Source organism: Globicephala melas, chromosome 11, assembly GCF_963455315.2.
Source record: "Globicephala melas chromosome 11, mGloMel1.2, whole genome shotgun sequence".
In the NCBI taxonomy this organism is placed as follows: domain Eukaryota; kingdom Metazoa; phylum Chordata; class Mammalia; order Artiodactyla; family Delphinidae; genus Globicephala; species Globicephala melas.
In genome coordinates, this window is record NC_083324.2 from 35,152,195 (window position 1) to 35,171,966 (window position 19,772).

At 44.4% G+C, this 19,772-nt stretch overlaps 1 protein-coding gene across 18 annotated transcripts in view; it reads right to left on the reverse strand.

Moving 5' to 3' along the window:
* The window catches only part of CACNA1D (calcium voltage-gated channel subunit alpha1 D), a 317,823-nt gene that overhangs the window by 111,329 nt on the left and 186,722 nt on the right, over positions 1-19,772 (reverse strand). The gene's annotated exons all lie outside the window — the stretch shown is intronic.

Here is a 19,772-nt window from a genome sequence, read left to right on the forward strand (position 1 = left end):
GGCCGAGAAGGAAGAGAGTGAACATAGAAATGGATAAGGATTAAAAAAAAAAATCAGCTTATAGTCAGTCCAGGAAGGGCCTTAAATCCCAAACTAAGGGACGTGCTTCCCTGTAGGCAATGGGGAGCCAACAGTAGTTTGATAAGAGAGAGTCACCATCAGCTTTGTTTTCTAGGAGTGATGTGTGAAGATGAGATCATGTAAGGAGAAAATCTGGTGAGCAGGTCAGAAGGTATTCAGTAAACCCTGGGGGATGGACTAGATTTAACATCAATAAAAATGTGAGTAAAAAAATAACAGAGTCCTGATACAATTCCCAACTTTCTTACACCATTTGGAAAAGCAATTATGAAGCCTGACACTGTTGCCCCTCCAACCACCCTCCACTATACAGTCTAGTCATTTTCACCTCCACCCTTTCCACGTGGTCCCCTAGCTCTGGCACATCCACCATTGTCTTCTCAGCTAATATGGACCTTCCTGCAGGGCCAGGTGATACACCACCTACCAGGTGAACATTACCTGCCTAAATGTTCAGGAAAGAAGGCAGGGTGGGCAGGGGGCAGAGGAAGGGCAAACAGGAGGTCAGATGGAAAAGAGATGTCACAGAAGAGCCATGTCCCTGGTCCTCAACCTCTGAAAGGGCTGCCATGGAAAAGAGGAAGCAGACCCGCTGTGTGCCCCAGGAAGTAGATGGACGTTTCAGAAGATTGCTTTCAGCACAACAGAAGGAAAAAATTTCTAATAGTCCAAGTCCACCAAAAATGGGAACTGGGAGCCTTGGAAGCAGCAAGTCCCTCGAGGGGTACCACAGGGACCTTTGGTAGAAGGACTAAGCCCTCGGTGGAGAAACTGGCGCACAGGACGTGGTGAAGACCTTGCCGTCTGTCTTCCCCAGGCCCCACCTCATCACCCTGTCCCCCCTCAGGACAGCACTTGCCCTGCGCTGCGTTTGACCGTAGCAGTAACTCGAGTCTCCCCAGGCTCCTCAATGGCCCAGAGGGATGAGGACACCCAGCTGCTGTGAAGTGGTCCCTTATTCATTTTCTGTTCCTGTCCCTGGGCAGCAGCCTGGAGCCCTCTCTTAGTGCTGGCAGCCGAGAAGCAGAAGGGCTGAGAGCATTCAGAAGAAAGGGTCACAAGGGGTGCTGCCTGCAGAGCAACGGTGCTGCCCCCGGCTCCCTCCCTGCCTCCACGGGGCTCACACAGATGGAGCGACACAAAGAAGAGGACAAGCGGAAGCTCCGAGACAGGCGCAGCCTGAGCCCTCACCGCCCTGAGCAGCCTCTCACCCATGAGCACGTTGGCCGTGGGCCCCAGCCAACCTCCAGCAGCTCCAGAGGGTCTGCGTCTGCACGGCTGCGGGCTGACTTGGTTTCCTGCGGGGGAGCGCGTCAGGCCATGGCCCTCTTCCCCCGGCAGGAACGGAGCGAACCCCTTTGGTATCGGGATGTGTGTTTGGAGCCCTCAGAGTGTCTTTACATTCGCTGCCCACAGGCCTCACTGCCTCCTAAGGCACAGGCAGGACCAGGATTTTCACTCCCGTCTCACAAAGGCCCAAACCGAGGTTCAACAAGGTGACATTACTGCTCCCACGTCACATGCTGGGTAAACAGGACAAGGGGCTCTGAACCAGGCTCCAAACCCAGGGCTCTTTTCAAAGGATTCCCGATCCCTCTGCCTCCTGGCTCAGCAGATGCGTAGGCTGGACACGTACTAGTCAGGACCAGGAAGGGAGGGGCAGGGCAGAAAGCACCGTTTACCCTTGCATCCTGATTTTCTTCCCGAGCCCCAACTCAGGCTTAGAGAAAGGTGACAGCACCCTTTCTGCTCATCTCCCCACAGGCTGACCTTCACTCCCCAAAACCAGCCAGGCTCCCTCCCGGGAGCCCCTACATAACTTCCCCTGCCCCAGGAGCCAGGCATGTGCCTCACGCTCTGCAGTCAGCTCCCTGAACCCTGACACTGACCAGGGTTTACAGGCCCTGCCATCCCCAGCTCTGGGAGCCCTGGCTCAGTCAACACTCCTGGAGTGAGAGCACTTAGCCTGAAGCAAACCATCGCCCTGAAACGGCAGCGCAGGTCAAACGTGACTGCCACCAATGCAGAAGGACGACGCACGGTCTGCTCTGGAATCTGTTATTTCTCAAATGCCCCATAAAATAAATGGGCCACTGGAAATCGTGTTGATTCAGAGACGGAGCTTCTTCTTGGGTTGTAGTACTGTTTATTTTAACCAAACCCACACAAATAAAATTTAGACACGCTAAATGCTTTGAAATTTATACACACACGCACAGAGAAAACAAACACAAACAAGCCCCGAAACCTCCAGTGAACAAGGCCAACGGAATCATTAGGACTCAGACTTCTACAGAAAAGACTCAGAAATTCATCCAAAAAGAAAACAAACCCCCCACAAAAAGGCTAAGAGGAGGGGGAAGTGGAAGAAATAAGCCACTGATTTTTATCAGCAGAGGCCAGTCTTCTTTAGACCTAAATTATTTCCCCTACACAGACATAAAGGAAATAAAACAGGATGAAAGAGCAGTTTGGTTCAAAAACATTTTTGCTTAAATTTAATGTTTTGGAAAGCACGTAAGTTCAGTCTGAGTCTGAAGAAACTGGGTGTTTTATTAAAAAAAATCAACAATAGTGTGTGACGCTTCACACACACACAAATTTTAAATGGTTGGTACTGGTTTAGTTCAAAGTTCATCAAAATCATTGGCTTTGTTCCAGTTTTCCCTCAACCACAAAAAGCCAGGGGCAGCCAAGATGGGTTCCCTCTGCATGAAATAAATAGGCCAGAATCGGGGGGAGGGCTTTGGACTGCAGCACCCCATCGATAAGATCTGCTCCCTTGCAGGTAACTCCCACGGAGGGGAAGAGGGCTAATGGATGACAGTGCTCTTTTAACGGAAGTTAGGCACTGGCCACCAAGAAGTGAAGGGGGGCCACCGGCGAGCCAGAGACAAGAGCAAATGGAGGACCCTTGTTTACACAGCAAGCAGGTCGAGAAAAATGTTTAACAGTCACACTTCCCATCACCCGACTACATTATGACTATTCTTTGGGAGCTCATTCCTGAAACAAACTCCATGGGGAATCCTTGTGTGAAGGGATCCTGTGCCTTCTAATTTTTCTGTTTGTGACGGTTGGGGAATATTAAGAGATTTTCTCAAAGCAATCCTCCCCTTTTCATGTCCTTCGCTTCTTTTATTGACATGAACGTCTGTGAAGATGCTTTATATAGAAAAGAGTTGCCGTCTTTTGGGAAGATGAACCATTTTCAAAGTAGGTGTTTCCTAGCTTTTAATAACTAGGGTGAGTTATCTTCTGTGAACGACAGCAGGGCAGCCTGAACACACCAAAGCTCAGGGACAGGGTGGCACTTATGCTGCCCAAGAGGAAGGGGGGTATGGACCGAGAGAACAAATGCCTGATCTGTCCAGTCTTCTTTTCTCTCTCCCAGTCCTTTCTGACCATTCCCCTGGCTTGAACCCTGTGCTCCGGCCATCCTAAAGTTCCCTCATTTTCTCCAAGGCACGGAGAACTCTTTCAGCTCCAGGCTGTTCCCGAAGTGAGGCTCAACTCACTACTCTTCCAAATACCACCCCACTCAGCTGGGTCAGCCTACAAAGACAGTTCTCCAGTTTGCCATGCAATTTGTTATTTAATATTCCCTCTTACACGCCAGACTGTAAGCTCTGTGACAGAGGGGTTGTGTCTGTCTTATCTTTGTATGTTGGTTCCTTATCACAAATCCTGGTCATTAGTATTTGCTCGATAAGATTAGGCTGAATTAAATACATAGTTTCATAGGCTCAGGCCTTACGTTAATGATGATCATGTCAAAGACATGATTGTGGGCTCTGCATGGGACGTACCTGTAACTTCCTATCACCTAAAACCGCACCCATCGTTGTCACAAGCAAAAAACAAAAACTAAGCCAGTCAGAGTCCTGGACAAGTCTAAGAAGTCATCCATGGAGAAAAAGCCTCTTAGAATGAAATACACTTTCCTTTCACCACATCCCCTTGTCTGAGGACAGAAGAGCTGTTCTTTCTTTGAAGAGTTAGTTTCCATGGCTACCAAAGGCATTTCCCCAAATGATAAGAATCCGGTTGTATGCTAAAAGTTACAGACTTCTTGTTTCAATCTGTTTTCTAAAAAACATGTTTTAAGAGGTGTTCTTCAAAAACATGGGCCTCTTGCCTGATATCACTTTCTCCAAGTGAAATGTATCAATCAAGTGAGGCCTGACAACTCTATCACATCTTCTCGTGACAGCTTCAAATACTGCTCCTTAAGAAGTCATCTGACTTGTCAGATTCTGGTTTTTAAAGAAAAATGAGAAAAATGTGTATCTGAAGTCTGACTTGGGAGGGTGGCAGAACCATTCAAAGTTAACATGTGGGAAGAGACCAGCGAGCCCAGGTCCTGTCCTGCTTCTGCACCAAAACAGTTCGCCGCTAAGGGCCTGGTTAAAGAGCCTGAGATGGACAAAGGGCTGCACCACCTATTCAAAGCGCAGCTGGGGGATCTGACCACAGATGAGCCACACTGGCCCATGGAAAAAGCTGCAACAGAGCCCACCAGCTGGGAAGTCCTCAAAGCAATCCCTGTAGGAATTCCAGCCCAAATCCCTCTCAATGGTCACGTCAAAGGCAGACCACCTGGAGAGAGGCACTAAGGGAGATGGGGTCCTCCCTCTGAGGAGCTTCTCCTTGAAGGACAGGATGGGTGAAGTGCCCTTTCTGAACCATCAGACTTACTTGAGAACAAGGGAAGAGCATCCTATTATAGGGGAGACTCAGGGACTTAGAGAGATCCCCCCCCAGTAACAGAATCCCAGAGGACCTCTGGAGATAGACGGGGACTTGTTCACAGGAGTTTTAAGAGGTAAAAAACCCCAATTTCTCTGAAGTCTCCATATTCCACGATTCCCCTTTACTTTGAGTAATTAATTTGGGGGAAGAGAAAGAAACTGGCAGAGCATGAAAATGGGACAGCTCAGGATGTATCAGCACAGAGCCAGTCGGATAGATGGGATCCCCCAGGGGCACCCCCTCATCACACACAGAAAGAGCTTCCAACTGATGAGAAAGCAGCCTGGGCTCTGGAGTCGAGCAGATCCAGATTTCATCCCTCGCTTACCCGGAATTCCTTCCTTACTAGCTGTGTGACTTTGAGAAAAACAAACCCTCTCTGAACATTGCTTCCCTCATCTGTAAAACGGAGGCGAAAGACACAGCAACTAAAGTCGCTGAGAAGATTGAATGAAATAAACTTTATACAGGCACCTAGCTCAGCGCCGGGCGTAGATCTATATATAACTGACACATTAACAACAACAAGTAATAAAGAAAAATTCCCTCACGTGACCCATACCCCAGAGCTGACAAATCCGCAGCTCTCTCCTCATCTGAGAGACGCTGACCCTCGACCATCTTCCACGAGGTCTCCTTCATTCCCACCCCAGCCGGAAGTCCCACCCCCTCACACCCCGCTCCCTCTGCCCCAGCCCCAGCCCCAGAGCTCTCCTCACTCTGCTCGGCCCAGAGAGGCACAGCTTTACCTTCCAGGCCCGGCCCGCCTCCATCACCCTGTCGCTCAAATGCCTCCACAGCTCCCAGGAACTAAAGACAAAACCCCGCCTCCGTCACCAGGCACTTCCTTCTGCCTCACGACCCCCAGACAGCACACAGCACCACGACGGCCCCACCGGCCAACGCACTGGCTCCTGACGTGCGTGCCACACCAGGCCCTGCTCCCCTCGCCGCTTCTGGGGTCTGGGATGCATCCTCCTTTCTTGACATCCTTACAAACGCCCTTCCTTCAACGCCCCACCCGAGTCCGGCTTCCTCGGGAGAGCCCTCTCTGACCTGCCAGCCCTCCGCTGCTCTCCCAGGGCACACGGCTCGGTACAGATTATGCTCAAGTACACTTGACTGAGAGCCGGAGGGGAGAGGGTGCAGGTGCTGGCGTGCACACAGGGAGTGCCCTGGAGTTCCTCCGTATGTCTCCGTAAGCCTATCTGTAAGTACCGGCATATGATTCAAGGACAGGTAGGCCTCTGGGAACAGCACACCTCTGGGCAGGCGGTGTGTCATCACCCACTGGATTAGAATCCTTCAGATTCAGTGAAAGTCTCCCAGACTCAGGAGCCGAAAAGCCCCAAACGCTTGGAGGCTCTGAAGGTGCTGGCAGAAAACTTAAACCAAGATTTATTTTAAGCAGAATTTCAAGGGAATGATCTAGTTCTGAGTGGATTAATATTTTCTCCCTGAATCCAAAACAAACTCTTATGACAATCAGACTTAGAGAAATTAGGTTAGGTCGTCAAGTGTCACTCCAGGTCCTCCAGGGCGGGGCCCTGGAGACAACAGCTGGCACGTGAATATTCAGACTGCAAACAAGAAGGCTTTTCAAATTCACAGGAACAACCTTATTCCTTGTTCACAGGAACAGCCAATGCTGACCACACCTCACATTTGCAAAGGTCTTCACAGTCTACAAGGTCCCTTCCCATCCATTTCTCTCCTTGGTTCTCAGGACAGCATTGTAAGAGAAACCACATGGGGACTTCCCTGGTGGCTCAGTGGTTAAGAATCTGCCTGCCAATGCAGGGGACACGGGTTCGAGCCCTGGTCCAGGAAGATCCAACATGCCTCAGAGCAACTAAGCCCGTGCACCACAGCTACTGAGCCTGCGCTCTAGAGCCCACAGACCCAGCACAGCCAAAAATAAATAAATAAATAAACTTATTTTTAAAAAAAAGAAAAGAAAAACTACATGGCAATGGGGCCATCAACTTTAGCGGCGAGAAGACCCTGACTTGGAGAACTGAAGTATACTGATGAAAGTCAGGTCGCCAGGAAGACTCTGACCTCTGAACTTGAGCTCTTCCCACTACGACATGTGGAGACCAATAACCACAGCAACTAGGAATCCCCTGGGCCAAAGGAGCCACCGCAGGCGGGGCAGCACTCAGGGATCCCAGCCACAGCACTGCCACAACCCTGTGGATACACCTGCTGGAGTTACCAGCAGCCCCAGGCTGTCTCTGCAGAGACTGAAGCTTCTGGCACACATCTCAGGCCAGGTGAGCCCAGACCACAGGGGCTGGACAACATCGCCCCAGACCAAGTGAGCCAGGGTCTCCGTTAGCTGAGGACCCTGCCCCATCGTTAGACCTCACCACCACTAAGCCTCGGCTCTCTCCACTGATGCCGGCAGTCACCAAGCAAAGCGCAAGGCACATGTCCAAGGCCCAGTCCCCATTGCCCAGTGCGTCGTCATCCTGAGGTCCTCTGAACTTCCCCATCACTGACTCAGCCCCCTCTCACTCTTCACTCTGGAACTGCTGCTCCAGAGGGTACATTCTCCTGTATCCTCAACCTTTTCAAAGGGACCCCCCCCCCGCCCTTCTCCTTGCTTTGATGGAAACCTGGGTCATCCTCAAGCTTACTGCTTTGCTTCCCTTGTAGCCCTTCCAGACCCCACCTACCTCGGGGTCTCAAGGTGGCGTTGACAGCCTCCTTGCTTTTCTGTTCCTCTTCACATCTAGACCAACACTCCCTCATCCTGCTGTAAAAATCAAATAAACAAAAAACCCTACTCCTTTCAGGACAGTGCCGGTAGGCTATGTGACCTTCTCCCCTTCCTCCCTGTTGTCTCCTACTTGCCCCCTAGACTGAAGTCTTAGGTTCCCAGCTCCCAGCCTTCCTCCTCACCCCAAGTCCTACCATCTTCCTGGGGGACTCCAGTAGCCCTTGGTTGACCCTGCCAACACCTGGCTTTTCAATCCCTTGACATATTAATCTCCACGACTATTGATCCCCAAATTCTACCACCCCTAATCATGAATTCAAGCTTTCTACTCTCTGACCACAACCTCCTCTCAGATCAGTTGACTTGTCTCACTCCTCCCACTATAAACAATACTAACCTCTTCGGAACATCCAGTCCACTGGCCGCCCCCATTTTCTCTCAGTCTGTTAGGCTTCCCCTTCCCTCCTAACCTACCTTAGATTTCATGATCCATCAGTAAACCATTTAGTGATGTTCTTGCTGCTACCCTAAACTCTCTTGCATCCTTTTACTATACAGAGAGCAAACCCCTCAGCCCAGATGACCTCAGATACTCCCTTTCTCCACACCTGGGTAAGAGCAGTCAAACATGGCTACAGAAAAGTCATACGATGCGATAGACTGACATCAATATGGATTCGTCATCGCCAGCTTCAAAAAGGACCTCCATGCTACCTATCATCTACGTCAGTTCTCTGGTCCACTCACTCCCCAATTCCCTGCAACCATCATCTTGAACCTCCCTGACTCTCCAGACAGGACTCTGCCACCTACCCCCTGGCCGCCAGCAGTTAATCCTGCCCCCTGCCTCAGAGAAGCTAGGAATCAGGCAGGAACACTCCCAGCTTCCTACGATCAAACCAAACTCGTACCTGCCCCATATTCTCTTCCTTTCTTCTCATGACAACCTCCTTTTCTTAATACTACCTGTCTTCTGACATCCTAATAAATTGAGTGTTCCAATCCTTCCATTTTTTGAGGTCTTCTCTTTCTATGAAATTCTCTCCTCTCCAGTACTCTGTCCTGCATACTTTAGCCACCTTAGTTTTTGCAGACTCTTAGCTTCATCTTCTAAACCCAGGGGGATCACAGGGCTCTGCCTGCGTTTCCCCTCCTTGTGCCGTGGCCCAGGAATTCTCTTAAGCCAGTAAACTGGAACAATTATGGAGCTTATTTAGTTTATTTCCTGGTTCTCAGGGATCACTGTCCTTTACTGCCTGACGTCCAGTGTCTTGAAAACCGTTGTTTTACATATATTGTCTGTTTTGGGTTTTGTTGTTGTTTCAGGTGGGAGGGTAGGGTAAATCTGGTATTTGTTACTCCATCTCAACCAGAAGCAGAAAACTCTTTTAAATCTTTTTTTTTTTTTTTTTTTTTTGCGGTACGCAGGCCTCTCACTGTTGTGGCCTCTCCCGTTGCAGAGTGCAGGCTCTGGACGCGCAGTCTCAGCGGCCACGGCTCACGAGCCTAGCCGCTCCGCGGCATGTGGGATCCTCCCGGACCGGGGCACGAACCCGTGTCCCCTGCATCGGCAAGCAGACTCTCAACCACTGCGCCACCAGGGAAGCCCCTTAAATCTATTTTAATGGTATTTTAAAATCAACTTTATCATGACACAAGTCACGAACAATAAAATGCACACGATTTAAGTTGATGGTTTGGCTAAGGTTGACACCATGTAAAAAACACCCCAATCAAGATAAAGAACATTTATAACACCTCCCAGAAAGGTCTCTCATTGCCTTTCCCAGTAAACTCTTCCTCTTCCCACCCCAGAAAATCAATGACCTGATTTCTACGTTATAGACTAATTTTGCCTCTTCCAGAACTTCACCATACGTTCTGTTTTGTACCTGGCTTCTTTCCCTCAGCATCATTGATAATGCACTAGTACTTCATTCTGTTTTTCCTGCTGAATGGTATTCCAAAGTTTGACTTGGATACCACAATTTGATTATCTATTTTACCTGCTGATAGACCTTTGGGTTTTTCCAATTTGAAGCTACTATGAACAATGCTCTATGAATGCCGACATACAAGTCATTTATGAGAACTTGACAAGCTTTTCCAAAGTGGTTATACCATTTTATGTTTCTATGAGCAACATGTGAGCATTATCAGTTGCTCTATACTCTTGGCAACACTTGATACTGTCGTTTTGATTTTAGCTATTCTACTATTCTACACATGTAGTAGAATTTCACCGCAATTTTAGCTTGCATGTCCCAGATGATTAATAATATTAAACATCTTTACATGCACATTGGCTATTTGTATATATTCTTTTGCAAAGTATCTGCTCAAGGCTTTTGCCAATTTTAATTATTTTTTGTTTATTGTATTGTTTACTGTTTATCTTATTATTTAAGAGTTCTTGTATATCCTCCATACAAACCCTTTGTCAGATACACGTATTGTGAATATTTTCTCCCATTTCAACTTCTTATTTATGAAGGGCAGAAGTGTTTTTAGAAAACATTTATATTTTAGCTTTTTACTTAGATCTAGGATCCATTTCAAGTTAGTTTGTGTCTAGTGTGACCTAATGGTCAGGGTTCATTTTTATTCTTTTTTAAAGACATATCTAGTTTTTCCAGTATTTCACTGAAAAAAAATTATCCTTTCTCCATTGAATTATTTAGCAGCTTTGTCAAAAAGCAATTGACCATATACACATATTTCTGGATTTTCTATTCCATTCAATTGTTCTGTGTATCTATCTTTATGACAAAATGACACTGTATTTATTGTAGCCTTATGGAAGTCTTGAAATCAGGTAGTGTAAGTCGTCCAACTTTGTTCTCTGTCAAGATTGTTTTCGTTATTATAGGTCCTTTGCAATTTATATAAATATTGAAATCATCTTGTCAGTTGTTTTTAAAAAAGCCATTAGCATTTATGAATGGGACAGCACTTAATAGATAAATTTGAGGAATGCAGATAAATTCAACATCTTAAAAAGACTGAATCTTCCAGTCCAGACCAAATGATCATGGGCCATCATCACTTACCTAGATCGTCTTTAATTTTACTAACCAGTAGTTTTCAGTGCAGAGGTCTTCCGTATCTTTTCTTATCTTTATTCCTAAGGGTTTTAACTTGTTAATGCTATTGTAAATCATATTTTCTCAAATTTCATTTTCCACATGCTTGCAGCTTGTGTATAGGAATAAAATTGATTTTTGTATCCTGAGACCTTGCTATATTCACTTATTAATTCTAGTAGGTTTTCCGGCAATTTGTTAGGACCTTCTAAGTAGACAATCATGTTTTCTGTCAACAGAAATAGCTTTTGCTTTCTTTCTAATCTTTCTGCCTTTTATATGCTTTACTTGCCTTAATGTACTGGCCAGTACTTCCAGTATAATGTTGAACAAAAGGGGTGAGAGAGGAATGATTACTTTGTTCTTAATCTCAGGGAAAAAAAGCATCCAGTGGGCTTCCCTGGTGGCGCAGTGGTTGAGAGTCCGCCTGCTAATGTAGGGGACACGGGTTCGTGTCCCGGTCCGGGAAGATCCCACATGCCAAGGAGCGGCTGGGCCTGTGAGCCATGGCCACTGAGCCTGCACGTCTGGAGCCTGTGCTCTGCAACGGGAGAGGCCACAACAGTGAGAGGCCCACGTAACGCAAAGAGAAAAAAAAAAAAAAAAGCATCCAGGCTTTCACCATTAAGTATGTTGTCAGTTACAGTTTTTGTGGTTTTTTTGTAGATAACCTTTTTCAGGTTGAGGAAGTTTCCACATATTCCTAGTTTGCTAAGAGCTTTTTATCATGAATATTACAGAATACTGTTGGTGGCATTTTCTGAGATGATCATATGATTTTTCTCCTTCCTTCTGTTAATATGGTAAATTACATTGTTTGATTTTCCAAAGGTGAACTAACCTTGTGTTTCCTAGATAAACCCCACTTGGTCAGGAGGTATTATTCTTTTAATAATTGCTAGATTTAATTTGTTAGTATTTGAGAATTTTTACATCTAGATTAATGAAAACTACTGTTCTTTTGTCTGTTGCATTTGGTACTGAGGTAATTCTGGTCTCATAAAAATATGTTAGGGAATGTCCCCTTCCTCCTCTATTATCTAAAAGAGATTTTTTTCTAGAAATGATATTCTTTCTTTCTAAATTGTTTGACAGAATTCACTTTTGACATCGAGGCCCCCAGTTTTCTGCGAGAGAAGGTTTATGATTCTGAATTCCATTTGAAAAGCGAATATAGGCCTCTTCAGTCTTTTCTTTCTTTCTGAGTCAGTTCTAATAAGCTGTGCTCTTCAAGGCATTTGTCCATTTCTCCTAAGTCACTGAATTTATTGCCCTAGTCTCGTTATCATTTTAATGTCTGTAATATTTGTGTTGACATACCCTCCATCGTTTCTAATACTGATCGATTTTTCTTTTTTGATTAGTCTTGCTAAAGATTTATTAACTTTATTAAGCTTTTCAAAGAGTCCACTCTTGCCTTTGTTAACTTTACCTATTTCTTGCATTTTCTCTTCTACTGACTTATGTTCTTATTTCTTTTTTCTACTCTCCTTGGATTTAATTTGCTTTGCTTTTCTAGATTCTTAGATGGGAATACAGACCACTGAATGTAAACCTTTCTTCTTTACTAATATAGGCATTTAAAGCTATAAATTTCTAAGCACTGCTTTAGATGGATAATGCAAATTGAGATGTATTTTTAATATCTTTCTGTTTAAAAAACTTCTCACTTTTATTGTAATGTTTTTTTGAATTGTAAGTTATTTAGAGATGTATCATTTAATTTTCAGTATCTGAAGGACTTTCTAGACAGCGTATTGTTACCGGTTTCTATTTCAAATCAATTGCTATTAGAAAAAATGTACTCTGCAAGACTTAAATCTTTTGATACTTAGTGAGACTTTTTTTTTTAATACAGTCCACACGTGGTCTATCTTGGTGCGCCTGAACAGAATGAGTGTTCTGCAGTTATCGGATACAGTGTTCTGTAAGTACCAGTTAGGACATTCTGGTTGGTAGTGTTCAGATGTTATCTATATTTAGTTTTCTTCATCCCCTTGCTCTTCAGTTACTGAAAGAACTATAAAATTTTCATCTGTTTGTGGATTTATTGATTTCTCCATTTAATTCTGACAGCTTTCCCTTCATGTATTTCAAAGTTTATTAGGTACAAACTCAGGTAGAATCATTGTCTCTTGATGAATTGACCCTTCCAGGAATATGAAATGTCTCTATCTCTGAAATATCTCTCTCTGCAAATATTCCTTGTATAGAAGTCTATTTTATATATTTTGTATTAATATATTTATCCCTTTATTTTTAATCTGTGTCTTTACAGTATCTTGCATTTTTATTCACTCTGACAATTTGTCTTTTCATTAAAACACTGTGCCCATTTCATTCAATCCAAGTACTGATACAGTTGGGTTTATGTCCACCATCCTGCTGTTGGTTTTTTGTTCATCCCATATGTTCTTTGTTCCTTTCCTGCCTTATCTGTCTTCTCTCAATTTGTTTCTATTGACGCCCCCACTCCATCTTGATTATGGGTCACGTTTTCCTGCTTCTTTTCATGTCCTGTAACTTTTAATGATGTGGGGAAACATTTGGGGAACATCTGGGGTTTTGGTGTCTTCCTTTAATGGGTGTTGACTTGTTTTGGCAGGTGTTAAGTTAGCCACTTGTCCTGATCCTTTTGAAGCTTGTTTATAAGATTTGCAGGTCTAGACTGGGATAGGTCTAGAGTGGCTCTTACTCCAGGGGTAAGGTAACCCTACCCGTAATGCCTGGCCTTTCCGAGGTCTCACTTGAATGTCCAATGTATCATCAACGTCAATCTATTCCAGCTGGTCAGAATCCCTCTGTCTCCCAACACTGAGATTTCCAGCAGCTCACAGCTTTGTAGTAGCTGTTCTCTACCAATAAATTCAACTGGCACATAGCAGCTTAGTATATAGTCAAAGATTTCAGAGACTCCCTATTCAGCTTTCCGGAGCCCCTTCTCTGCATACCTCTCTCTCTCCAGTACCCTGCCCTGAAAATCCCAGCTGTCTCGGCCTCTCAAACTCTGCTCTTTGCCTCTCGAGCAAATAGACCACTGTCCTCCTCTGGGCTCTGCCTCCTGTGCCACAATTCTAAAAGCACCTCCAGGCAGACAGCCAGGACAATTGTGGCACTTACTGGATGTGTTTCCCTCCTCCTAAGGAACCCAGTCCTGTGTTGCCTATTTCCATCTTCTGAAAAACAAAAACAAAAAACACTGCTTCATATATTTTCGCCAGTTTTATAGTTGTTTATAGTAAAAGGTCCATTCTGGCACTGTTACTATATTGTGGCTGGAAGAGGATTACAATAGCCTTAAATTGGTCTCCCCACATCCAGTTTGCATCCATCCAATCCATTCATACTACTGCAGCCAGAGTGATTTTTATATGCTGAATTTTTCCAACGTTAAGAAAAAAGTTCAAATGTTCATAAAAGTAGGAAGACTTACACAGTGAACAGTCATATGCCTACCACCTAGTTCCCATAATTAACATTTGCTACCTTTTCTTTAGCTCCTATCTAACCATCCCTCTATCCATCCAGTTACCTTATATTTTTTGAAGTGTTTTAAGGTAAGTTGAAGACATCAGAAAGCAGAGTAATTTTTATAAAACACAAATATAAGTCACATCACTTTGGGCTTGAAATTTATCAGTGGGTTCCTTTACCCTTCAGCTAATGACCAGAATCTGTGATGTGATCTTGAAGGACCTTTGTGATCTGGGCTCTGCTGACCAGTCTGTCTTCTTTTCTTCACCCTCCTTTCCCAGCCCCCTGAGTGCCTGCCACCCTGCTTTCTTCAGTTTCTCCAATGCCCTCTGTTCCTTCCCACTGTCGGGCCTTCGCATGGGTTTCTCCTTCACTGTAATACCCTCCCTGAGCGTCTTCTCCCATCTTGCCTGGATATGATGGCTATTCGTTCGTCCTTCTCTTCCTCCAGGACGCTTCCCCTAGACATTTGTTCTCCCTGTTAAACACTCTCACAGCACCATGCACCTTTCCTTCAAAGAACTTATAAAAGTTTATAATTTTTGTCTCCCTCATGAGATACAAGCTTCATGAAGACAAGACTCTGCTTTGTCTCACCACTGAAACCACTGTGTAGGCACACAAAAAATATTCATTGAATGAATAAGTCCTTTTTTCTTAAGAAGTCCAAGAGAGAGAGAAAAATATTGAGCAAGATTTTCTGTTTATTAGTCTGTTGCACTGAACCCGATCCAGTGGTACAGGGTTAGTCCTAAATATCACCTCCAAGCCAATTATTATAGTTGCCCTCATCCAGATTCTTGGGAACAAAGTCATTCAGAGAGCCCTCCAATTATTACAGTTGCCCTCATCCAGATTCTTGGGAACAAAGTCATTCAGAAAGCCCTCCGAGACAGGAAATTCACCATTTATCCAGTCCTCTCTTACACAGCCAATTTAAATTCTCGTAACGCTGTGGAGCCATATTTTCATTCAATTCTCAGAGATACAGCTCTGAGTCTCAGAGTTTCATTTTGTTTCAGAGAAAATATTTTTAAAATAGTATCTTTAAGGGTTTAACACCAGACAGCACCCAACACCTCATTCTGTGCCTCTCCGCACACACTCTTACCTTACACACGAGGGCAATAATGACAGCTCTCCTTTGCTTTGTGGGACCTGCAAACACTGTCTCATACGGGAGAAGGATACTTCCGCCCTGGGTGCATAATCTGCTTAAATATTAAAATGTTCCAGGAAAGGAACAACTGCTGAACTTTAATAAAGAAGAGCTCCCTATATCCCAGACATAAAGGTCTTGCTATACTGAGCTGTCCTGCTATACCAATATTTGATTTCTGTAAGCAATTTTACCAGCCTGTAAGAGGTATTACACAGAAGGAAAAAAAAGACTGGCATAAGGTTGACAGTAGCGCCTCAGGGCAATCACAGAAGTCAAATTATTAAATTCATAAACAACCCTTCACTGCAGAAGTAACAGTGATTGTTAATGCCGCCAGCGGAATAGGGAACACAGGAAAATTATGGCTTTAATTTCAACCATTAAGGTACCAGAGGCTTAATGAAGAGCTGAGCTCTGCATGAGAGCACTATGATGAATTCGCTCAATACAGAGCTCTCCATCGGCAAAGTGGGTGCTCAGGAGGGCACACGTGGCCAGAGACGCCTCCCGGGTGCTCAGAGGTTTTTGCCAAGTGTTATAAAAAAGGATTCGGTTCGGAATAGATGATAGCCACAGCTGACAAGTGAGAGAGCTCTCCTGAATCTGTTGCTAGTGCCTGGTTGCTGTCCACTGCTGTTGCCAGGGGAACAGGCGTCAGCTTGATGGAAACAAGGATCAGGGAAAACTTTCACTTACCTCATTTCCACTGATCCCAACAGCCATTTCTATGGAAACAGTCGCTTCGAGCCAGCGGCGGAGAGGTTACCACTCACTTGTTAATGTCAGGTGTGGCTACCAGCCTATGCGCTTCATTCAGGTACCACCGTACCTACAGCACCCGCATCCACCTGTCAGCCACCCCCGACAGCATCTTAACTCTGTAACAGGAAAGTTCAGTGCTTAAAAGTATATATAAATGTTTAACATGGTTCTTTATTAGAAAAAGGAAATTTAGCATTCTTCCACGTAAAGCTGAAGTGGGGCTTAATTTCTTGTTCTACCAAAACCAAAGCATGTGAAGTTACTAAAGGACCACAGATCTCTCCCTCAGCTTTCAACCCCACTCCCAACATTACTTCCAAGTTCAAGAAGAGAGACCTCCAACTGTATGGACAACTCTTTCACCTATGAGTCTAGTCAAACCAAAGACAAATCCAGCTAAACGTGTCTGGAATTCTGGTAGCCTGATCATCACTAATTATGCACAGGAAAATCTTTTTTTTTTTTTTTTAATTGTAAGAACTATCTACAAATACCCTCCACTGTCCCTTTGTTTTTGGACTAGATTTCGGGGTGCTTTCTTAGTGTGTTGGTCAAGATATGGAATTAACTCATGAACTCAATATAATTTTATTCTGTAAAACAGTGGTAACCAACCATGCTGAGAGCCTGGTTATCCCATTACCTAACTATACCCCTTTCAACGTTGCAAGCAATTCAACTACTCTTCTAAGATGTAGATATGTTTATGTACAGGAAGAAATTCTGTTGTTTATTTTTTGTCAGCAGATGCTGGTCAAATATTTAATGAGAGCTAATTCTAATCCCAGTCATGAATAATTTATATGAATGCCTATTCCGAGAAGGTACGTCTCCTCAAGCAAACACCACCATCTACCTGGTACGTTTTGCCCGCTGAGCCAACATTCAAGGGGAGGAAAATTAGAGGCAATCTCCGATTGACCATGGCTCATAATGGTGTGAATTTAATGGGCCAGGGTGTAAATTATGATGCCCTCCCAAACCTGAACCTATTCAGTACAGTGCCCGCCCCCCAACACCACCCGTCTCCACTTCCTTATACCAACAGTAACACAGGTAGGTAGAGTAGCCATGCCTGAATCTTTGTCTAGGTTTTTTATCCCAACACTTTCAACCAATCACCAAGCATCCTTTCCCCCCAATTATTGTGGATTAAAGAGAAACCAAATGGGTTGAAGAGAAATGGAATGTTCTGGACAAATGTGAATCGAGTCTAAGGATTAGGAGATGAAATTAATCACTTTTTTCCTTTAAAAAAGTGATTAGGATAGAGGTCCATCTCAACATTGGTCATAGTTTGGTAAATAATTCAAGAACCTTCATAGTATGATACTGAATTTATAAAAGAAAATAGAGTTTTTAAACATTTTTTGGCAAGGAACATCCAGGCACCAAGACAACAGTATTAAAAACAACTGAACAGAAAAAACATTCATAGCATAGGATCCTAAAATTGCCCTTTGGATTTACTATGAACAATGGCATGTGGGGCCTGACTTCAAAGGCCGACAGAGAACAGATGCATTGAAGTCTGGGTTATATTACACTAATCTCTTAAGGGTCTTCTATCTAATCTCTTTCTGGCCATTGCTAAGTGCCGGGGATATGACTGCCACTATAATAAATATCAGAGATTATCTAAACTTCTTAGGAGAAATCCATCTAACAGACATCAAAACCTGTCTAGGCATCGTGGGTCCTTAGTCTTTCTTTGGCAGAAACAAAGACAAAGGCAAATCAAATCCTTCCTCAACAAGGACCTATGATTTACCAGCTTCTAAATATTTTCATCTTCATTGTACCTTCCCGCACCTCTGATAGCATTTTTGAACATTAGATCCTCTAAAAGCAAAGAGCAGTAGAGAATACTTCGTTTATTAACTCCCGAGTAAAAGAGTCATGCAAATTAAACCCAATCTATAGGCCTGGTCACAGGGGAAAAAAATTAGCTTAAAAGGACTGACTTGATTAGATTTTTCTTGCATCAAATCCCGTTTTATATACTCTTATTCAAGCTATCGCCATAACGATAACCAAGCTCTCTACACTCTTCAGCTCACTGAATCCTCACGCAACTCCACACGGTGAATATTATTAACATCATTTCACAGACAAGGAAAGTGAGGCTCTAAGAGGTAGGTCATTTCACCAGATCTCACAGTTGGTAAAAAGTAGAGCAAAGAGTCAAGTATTGATTATCCGACTCTAAAGCCAGTGTTTCACCATATGTTACAGAAATGCCATGCCCCTCTATTTGTGCCAAGAAATCACTGTCAGACATAACCTCAATCATGATTTACAGCCGCATCATACTTTATAGCTGACAAAGAACCTCCACGGCCTCCTCTTGGGGGGGCACCGAGTACAGTATTACTGTGCATACATAGCTCGTTTCTCTTGGTCACTTCCTGGGAAATCCAGAAAATGGGACACTTCAGATAGTTTCCAAACAGCCCCTCAGCTGTTCCCACCTCACCCAGGGAGGGGACTGGGAGGAGGTCCGTGGATTTAAGAGAAAGATAGATTCAATGAGTAAAATTCTTTATAGTACATATTTTTCAAAGCACTTCTACATTCATGAGCTGACCTAAAGCCACCTACCCTTACGGCAGGAGGGGCAGCACGGGAGCATCTTCCCCATTTGAGGGGTCAAGAGACAGAGGCTCAGGGCTCCTAAGTGAAGTCCCAGAGTTAGCGGGTGACACTGGCAGGATCAGAAGCAAGGTCTTCCAGTTCCCTTCTCATCTATCAGTCCCTTCTTGGGGGTTTGACCCACACCACAGCGGCTCAGAGGGCCCTCTACCTTACCGCAGGTGTGCCTGGCATCAGGTGGGTCCTGCAGGTGAAGACACAAGCCCACTGTCCATGACCACCACTTCCCCCCGGGAATCTGGCAGTGATTCTAAAGAAACAAAGCGCGGAAACACCGCTGTGTTCTCTTATTTTACCTATCTATGGACGAAAACCTCAACGGGGACAAGGGTTAAGTGAACAATTTTAAAAGTGAAAAATCATCAAAGCCACCATGAGAACAGACATAGTCTGAATTGTAGACTTAATCGAGACAGTCTTTCCAATGCCTTGTCAAAATGGGACCATCTCCTTAATGACGACTTAATGTGAAATCACAACTCTAGTTACAGATATTCTCGGCTCCTCCCACAGAGCATGAGCACCAGAGAAAAACGTCTTCATCCAGGATCACGTTTGGCTACGCCGGGCGTGCAGTTCGTGAACCTCGCACTCACCTTGAGAAGAACGGTCTGCGTAAAAGCAAAGATTTTCCCAAAGCATCAGTCTTAATGCTTTAAAAACGTACCAACACCAAAAACAAGTGTGCAAAAAAAAGGAGGAGCAACAAATATTTCCAAATGGTTAACAGACTTAAAGACACACAGCATCTTATAATGATTCTTCATTAGAAAGCAGCAGCACGGTCTTAAGTGTCTAAAACAGGAGAACTTTTTAATTTGGGCCTTTCGGAATTACATTTGTGTTGGTCTGATGGTCCCTAAGGGGCTATGCGACATAAGTTGTCTTCCTTTTAACATTTATTTAAAACATTTAAAACATTTTTTGTATTCCCTCCAGTGTCCCCTAAAAAAAATTGCGAAGAACCCTAAGACTAAAACTAAAATTTAAAAAAAAATTACATTTCTTCAACAAGAAAATGAATACAAATGACCCATTTGGATTTTGTGTTGCTTTGGGGGAAAGTCAAGGAGGAGAACCC